The following is an 8,467-nucleotide window of genomic DNA, read 5'->3' on the forward strand; positions in this document are numbered from 1 at the left end:
TCAAAATCAAGGTAATTGTTTGGCCCTTTAGGAAGGCCAGTGCTTTGATGCATCCAATTGTCAAAAAGGATTTCCAGCACTCCTGTTTTTCATTAGCTGCCAGCACCTCAGGAGAGGCAACGCCCAGATATTCAGATCTTATTATTATTTGGATCTTATTATTCAAATGTGGAGGTAAGATCTGATCTCCACATTTGGTGAGGAATAACAAAGGCTGTGATTGTCCTGATATACCAGAGACAGTCCCTATTTTCTAAAGCCGTCCCTGGTACACAGGGAGATAAGAAGCTGCTTCCTACTGAGTCAGACCATTGGTCCATCTAGCTCAGTATTGTCTACACTGGCTGGCAGCAGTTCTCCAAGGTTTCAGGCAGGAATCTTTCTCAGCCCTACCTGGAGAGATGCTGCCAGGGATTGACCCCCTGCTAACTGGGCAAAGAGGCACCATTTTAAAGTGCTGAGCCTCTTTATTTAACAGGGGGAGACCAACTGGCCCTATCCGTCCCCAGCACAGAAGCCCTCCAGTGGCTGTTGCTGGTGTCTATTTTTTCTTTTTTCTTTTTTAGATTGTGAGCCCTTTGGGGACAGGGAGCCATCTTTATTTCTTTATTATTTCCCTATGTGAACCGCTTTGGAAACTTTTGCTGAAAAGAGGTATATAAATTGTTGTTGTTTGTTGTTCTGCATGACAAGCAAATGCTCTACCACTGAGCTCTACCACCCCACCTTCTAAGGGGAATACCTTACAGCAGACAGTGCTCACATGTGACGCACAAGCGTTTGTATATGTTGACAGTCGGTCTAATATCCATCTAGTTTCCTCTAGCAATGATACTTTGCAGAGCAGTGTTCCCAACAATTCCTAGCTTATTGGGTGGTGTGTGTGTGTGTGTTTTTAAGTAGTGATTTAAGGGATTATAACATCACTAATCTGTACTGTACGTTTGCAATTAACCGCAGTTTAAAGTGTAATATGCGTGTGTTGTAGGAGCCATAAATGATTTTTTTTTTTTTTTTTTTTGCAGTTGATTAGCTGTGGAAATGAAGCTGTGACGTTGGCAGTGTTGCAAATGAGGTGCTTGTATTTGGCTCATGCTAGTTTCGCATCCAGTGTAGACAGATCCTGTTGCTTTTAAAGTCTGCCGAGTTGACGTCAGAGGACATGAAAAAGGATGAAGGATGAGCGAATTGTGCTGCTGGGGTTGTGCATCACCTGGGGTTTCTAGCCTCTTAATTTGGCATCCAAGCTGAGGACGGGCAGCTCATTCATGAGGCAAGGAAAGCCAGTTGCTTCAGGTGGCAGATTATTGGGGCAGCAAAGTTTCCCAAACTGTTGTTATTGTTGTTGTTGTTGTTGTTACATTTCTATCCCACTTTTCCTCCGAGGAGCTCAGAGCAGTGTACATGGTTATGTTTATCCTCACAACAACCCTGTGAGGTAGGTTAGGCTGAGAGATACATGACTGGCCCAGAGTCACCCAGTGAGTTTCATGATTGAATGGGGATTTGAACTCGGGTCATCCCAGTCCTAGTCCAACACTCTAACAATTGGAGCAGCACTTTGAGCTTGATTTGACTCCAGTAAGGTTCCTTACAAAGCTTGCAAGAAGCCCAAGGAGAGAAGAGGAGGCTCTGGCAACCTTCCCTTCTCCCTGCCTCCCAACTCCTACTTTCAAAGCTTGCATGGGGTCTGGGCCCTTCTAGGGATATTGGACAAGGTAGCATTTTTAACCTCACCTCAGGTGCCTTGGACCACCCCAGAGGAACCAGGACCACCCTAAACCCTGCGGGTCAGGCACTGATTCCCTGTGCTACTAGATAGGTCTGTGATGCACGTGTGCGCGCGCACACACACACACACACACACACACACACACACACACACACATTTCACCTCTGCATTCACAGGCAGACTGGGATAATTTCAGTTAATCTCATGGGATAACTCACAGATCTTTGTTTACAAACAAACAAACCTGAAGGAAATAACCTAAGGGAGGGGGACCACTCAAACTGCCTCAGTGTAACGCAAGGGAGTGGAATGTTTGTGGACTCAGAGCACAGTTAACAGAAAACCAGTTGGGTGGAGCTAATGGAACTCAGTGTTCCATTACTCGAGGAGGGGGAAGAGGGCATGAAAAAAAAGCGTAGGGAATTTCTCGTCTTGAAGAATACTCCCGCAACACTGTCAAAACCCCTTCTGCTGCTCAGGGGGAAATGTGCCTAAAACTGTCAACATTGTGAGCCCTCTGGGGACAGGGATCCATCTTATTATTTATTATTTCTCTGTGTAAACTGCCCTGAGCCACTTTTGGAAGGGCAGTATAGAAATTGAATAAACAACAACAACAACAACAACATGTGCAGGCAATGCATGCACAGAAGGGATCTACTGTAACATTTTTCTATAGGCCCATATTTGTAACATCCTAATAGGCATAATGACATAACCTGATATGTAGTGAACAGTGTGTTGGGTGTCCTGGGTTCTAATCATGGGGCTCATTGGGTGGCCATGAGAAATCTAGATTCCCACGACGGGATGCTTTTTGCACTCCAGGCACTGACCAGTCTAGGACCCGAATAAAATTTATGTGGAGTCATAACATTTTATGAAGCCTGCACTTTCTTTTTATGTAAATATACCTAGACATTTCCAGTCTGCTAGACCTTTTGACTCCATTCCATGGCATTTGCTGTTGTGTTTATATCGACTTAGCCAATGAACCGGCAATAAACCAACTCAAGAATTATCATCAGGGTCCTCTCCTTCCATATTTCATCTCCCAGCATTCATTTATGGAGAGCCGTTCCTCTTAGGAGCTTAGCAAACGTAAGTGCCAGCGTAGACCTCCCGCCAAAAGGCTCCTGAAACCCGCACCGATTTAATAAAATGAATTCTAATCACTGCAGAGAGATGGGTGTGTGTGGAAATTAATATGTTTGAGTGTCTGCCCAGGAAGAATGCAAAAGAGAGCCGAATGTGCGTTTCGACCGAGTGGCTTCATCTTTGCTTGAAGTGGCTGGGTGGGGAGCAAAGCACACATCAACCTTAGGGAGGGAATCCATTGGGCCCTGAGCAGAGCAGCATTTTCATTTGTGCATCAACATCTTGCATGTTCAGGGAGAACCTGACAGCTAAGCCAAGTGCCCTCTGCTTCCTCCACCTCCAAGTCCTGGACACTAATCACAGCTCAGACAGACAGAGCTCATCAGCTCTGCAAAAGCCCTTCAGAGGTAATGTTTAAAACTCCGAGGATTTATGCTGTCTCTCAGGTAGCCCATAAAGGCACAACTCTGGGCAGGTCCTGAGTCTTGGGGGCAAGGTTGCGTTGCAATCCCCGAGTTTCTCCAGAACACGTAGGAAGCTGCCATATACAGAGTCAGAACTTTGGTCCATCTAGCTCAGCATTGTCTACGCAGACTGGCAGCGGCTTCTCCGACAACATTACAGGCAGGAGAGTCTCTCAGCCCTGTCTTGGAGATGCAGGGAGGGAAGTGGGAACCTTCTGCATGCAACCACACAGATGCTCTTCCCAGAGCAGCCCCATCCCTTAAGGGGGATATCTTGCAGTGGCTCACATTTAGGCTCCCATTCAAATGCAAACCAGGGCAGACCCTGCTTAGCAAAGGGGACAATTCATGCCTGCTACCACTAGGCCAGCTCTCCTCCCTCAAGGAAGGAGTACCAAGCTCAGAGAAATGCCCCAATTTAACAGAGCTAAAGTTCCAGAAAAGGCTCTGGTAAGCCTCCCCACCCTCAGCCCATGTGATCATCTTTAGGGATGTGTGACCTGTGCATAGGAACACAGAAAGCTGCCTTATGCTGAGTCCAGCCATTGGTCCATCTAGCTCAGTATTGCCTGCACTGTCTAGCAGCAGCTTCTCCAAGGTTGCAGGGAGGAGTCTCTCCCAGGCCTACCTGGAGATGCTGCCAGAGATTGAACCTGGGACCTTCTGCATGCAAAGCAGATGTTGTACTGCCACATGGCTTTTTACATAGTAATGTAAAAACAAAGGCCGACCCCTGCCCTAAGAGGTTTACAATCACATTTCAACAGAATTCCTCTTGCCATTCCTCATTCTTTCATGCCGCATTAACTCAACGACTTCCCTCAAGGAAAGAGGTGTGGCTCAGGAGGTTATGCAAGAGGTTTCAAGTGAGAGTTTTGTTGCCATTAAATATTCGGTTTCCCCGGACACCAATCAAAGGATCCTGTTCTTTTATCAGGAGGACTATCTGAGGATGTCAGTTTGCAGAGTAATTCACAGAACATCTGTAGAATGCTGTCAAATAGCTTTGGGCAATTAGAGGACCCGACCGAATGGAATTCATTAGTATTACCAGCTTGAGTAGTTATGATAATTGGCTAGATCCCCCTGGTAAAGTGGAAACGGCTCAGAAAGCTCTAAAACCAATGCTTCATTTGTATAATAGGATCCCAGTTCCGAGAGGTACAGTAGATTTACCTGAGGAGACAATGGTCAGGGAATGCTAAAGAGAGTGTTAAAATTAAAGTCTTAAATTCAATTTCCCCATCTTCTTCACCAGTGTCATTCACATCCTTTCTCAGACCAGGGGCTGATGTATGCCCTTACATAGAACGATGAGGATGGAACATTCTAGAATGCCAATAGAACATTCTAGAAGGCCGATGCAACATTCTAGAATGCCTACCTTCACAGTGAAAGTAGCCTGTTCAGTGCAGGTGAGCTGATGCTCAAAAGAAGAAAGACCTCAGCAAGTACCCTTCCCTCTAATTATAGCCTGTAAGTTTGCCAAAATGGAGGGTCATACAAAAGCCCACAGAAAGTTTCACCAGAGGGGGTGGAAAGGGCTAGGCAGAGACTCATTTCTCTCAGAATTAATCCCATTCAAATGGGGGTGAAACCATCACTGCCCCACCAAAAAAAGAATAGTGAGAGTGAATTGTCCCCTTGTAGTAGTGAGCATGAATTGTCCAATTTGCTAAACACGGTCCACCCTGGTTCATATTTGGATGGGTGACTATACATGAGCACTGCTTGCTGTAAAATATTCCCCTTAGGGGATGGGGTGATAGCTCAGTGGCAGAACATCTGCTTGCATGCAGAAGGTCCCAGTTTCAATCTCTGGCAGAATCTCCAGGTAGAACAGAAAGAGACTCCTGCCTGAAATCTCGAAGAGCTGCTGCCAGTCAGAGTAGACAAAACTGAGCTAGGTGGCCCAAGGGTTTGACCTCAATAGAAGGCTATGTGCCCATGTTCGGCTGAGGCCTTCATTCTACCTGCTCACCATGTGGAGGAGGGGAGTGCAAGTCAGTTGCTCCTTTCTGCACCCCCAGAATGGCCCAGAGAAAAGGGTGTCAGTGTTGTGGGCAGCAGCAGGCTGGGCAGCCAGCTTCCATCTCACACAGCACTAAAAGCCTCCCATCCAAAAGAATGGAGGAGGGCTTTAAAGAGTAGATAAGGAGGGAATCCATTGAAAGTCTCAGCTACATACAGGAAGCTGCCTTATCTATCTATCTATCTATCTATCTATCTATCTATCTATCTATCTGTATAATTCTCTAAGGCATACCTGTGGCTAATCCCGTGCGTGGCAACTCTCGCAAGAGTTCGTGAGCAGAAGCACCTGATTGGGCAGTGGGGTTTCTGTATGCAGATAGGGAGGAGGAGCCTGTGAAGGTTAAGGTCAGTTGGAATGCAACTGTTACTGGTTGGAAGATGTTCTTGATTGTAGAGGAGAAGATAGATAGATAGATAGATAGATAGATAGATAGATAGATAGATAGATAGATGGCAGGGGTCTGTGAAGAGAGGGGTTGTGAGGGAGGAAAGAGCCACTTCAGGAGAAGGAGGCTGCCATTGTGTGAATTAGATGAGAAAACAAGATGAACAAGATCTGTTAACTCAGGAAGGGGGGGATGGAGAAAGAGAGAGAGAGAGAGAGAGAGAGAGAGAGAGAGAGAGAGAGAGAGAGAGATGAAGGGAGGGGGAGAAAGAGTGGGGAACAGCAAGTGGCAGAGGAAGAAAGAGAGAAAAAGAAGGGAGGGGAAGAGAGAGGAAGGGCCTAGTCAACCGCTGCTGCTGCTTCTGCTCCTGTGGAGAGGAGCAGGAGTGGGGCTTGGGTGAGGGTGGGGAGGTCTCTGGGGATAGGGGGCTGCAACTTGGCCAATAGGCAACAGCAATGCTGCAGCTGTGACCAAGAGAGCTGAGAGGGATGGAGTAAAGGGATGGAGGAGGAGGAGCAGGAGTGTGGCTCAGGTGAAGGTGGAGAGATCTCTGAGGTGAGGGGGGCTGTGGCAGGGGGTGAGGGGAACAATCAAGCACTAGCGCACAGATGCTCTGCACGGGCAGGCCAATACACTTTTTCTTCAGGAGGTAGGCACTCAATTATTGATTACTTTGTGTCCTCCCGTGATTGTTTCGAGAAGATAATAGAACTCAGAGTAGAGGCGAGGCCAGAAAGTGACCATCATCTTCTTACTTTATCTTGTATATTAGCAGCTCCTGATTTTAAAGATTTACCAGGTAATTTAAACACGGATGCTAACATTGATATAAATACAGCCCGACAAAAGATTAAATGGACACAAAGATCCGCCCAGATAATAAATGAGTGGTGTGGCTCCAAAATAGGTCATAGGATACTTGATTATTTTATAGGTCAGTCAGGACAGATAGATCGTATATCTGAGATGGATAAGACTCAGACAATAGTTAAGCATAATGAGATGATGACAAATTATGAGTATCTGATCTGCCAGCTTAGGCCATTGTTGTCAAGATTGTGTAAAAGTGGTGGGGGTAATCGGACCAGAAGTAACAAAAAATGGTTCGATCAAGAATGTATTGCGGCTAAGAGAGCCTTAGTCCAATTATCAGGTTAGTTTAAACAAAATCCGTCTTTATCCTTACAACAACAAAGGAAAATAAAAGGCAATATAAATCTCTTCTAAGAGCCAAGCAGGAAATTGCTATGAAAGAGCGCTGGGCGGCAATTATAAAAGCTGTCAGGAATAATGATTCAGTTGGAGTTTGGCGGCTAACCCAGACGCAGGCGCATTTTCAGAGATCTAGCCCCATCTCCCCAAAACAATGGGAGAACCACTTCAAAACACTTTACAGCAAGACCTCCTTTTATCCGCAACCGGATATTTCCCTGACCTTCTTGCCTTAGTGGTCCCCGGTAACAATCCAAGATGTGAAATGCTTAATTGGCCAACTTAAGAGGGGTAAATCTCCAGGAAATGATTATATTCCCCCAGATTTTTTGATAGCAAACATGGATTGGTGGGCGCCAATTTTAGCTACACTCTTCACCTATATAGACCAAACAACTCATATCCCCGCTGATTGGGGCCTTGCAGTTGTTGTCCCAATATATAAAAAGGGAACGCGGGATAACCCTTTGAATTATAGACTGATAAGTCTCCTTAATGTCATCAGTAAGTTGTACGCTAAGCATTTGTGCCTCAAACTTTGTGAGTGGATGGACCAGGAGGATGCTCTGGAACAAGAACAAGCAGGTTTTTAGACCTGGGAGAGCAGTATTGTGCTTCACTATTTAATAGAAAAATATGTTTATACTAAGAAAATCCTGTTATACGCAGCTTTCATCGATTTTCAGATGGCGTTTGATTCCATCTCAAGAGGCATCCTCTGGTCCAAACTACTTAAGACGTCAATTGATAGGAGATTATTACTACAGTGGTCCCTCGACTTACGAACTACTCAACATAAGTATTTTTCGAGTTACAAACGGCAGTTTTAGATCCAGTTTTAGATGCGGTTTTTTCGACTTACAAATTTTTAGATGGGGTTTCCTCGACTTACGAATTTTACATGCGGTTTCCTTGACTTGCCTGCCTGTTTACTGCCTGTTTATTCTTGAAAAGAAATGTTTCTGTGCAGTTTGCAAGCCTTACTGGGGGTCTGGGTCTTTTTTCTAGGCTCCAGAACGCATTAATCCGTTCCCAATGCATTCCTATGGGAAACCGCTTTTCGACTTACGAATTTTTCGACTTACAAATGTGCATTCAGAATGGATTAATTTCATAAGTAGAGGGACCACTGTACTAATATATAGGCTTTATGAACATTCATCTCTCTGCGTTTGTCTCAGCCCTGCAGGTTATCTTTCAAAGAATATTCCAACAAATAAGGGAGTTAGACAGGGCTGTATTTTAGCATCGTTTTTATTTAACTTATACATGAACAACTTAATCCAGCATCTACAACAGATATTCATGTTCCCGAATTATCAGATAGATGCTTACCAGTTCTCATGTATGCTGATGACGCAGTCATTTTGTTTCAGAGTAGAACAGGCTTGAAGAAAGCCTTGGGTGTGTTGGTCTGTTTTTGCAAAGAAAAACAGGTAGTAATAAATTATACTAAAACAAAGATAGTTCGTTTTAGTAAGAAAAACCAAAGTTATAATTGGTCAATTGATGGCCACAAAATAGACCAGGTTAAACAATTT

Source organism: Hemicordylus capensis, chromosome 15 (genome assembly GCF_027244095.1).
Source record: "Hemicordylus capensis ecotype Gifberg chromosome 15, rHemCap1.1.pri, whole genome shotgun sequence".
Taxonomy (NCBI): Eukaryota; Metazoa; Chordata; class Lepidosauria; order Squamata; family Cordylidae; genus Hemicordylus; species Hemicordylus capensis.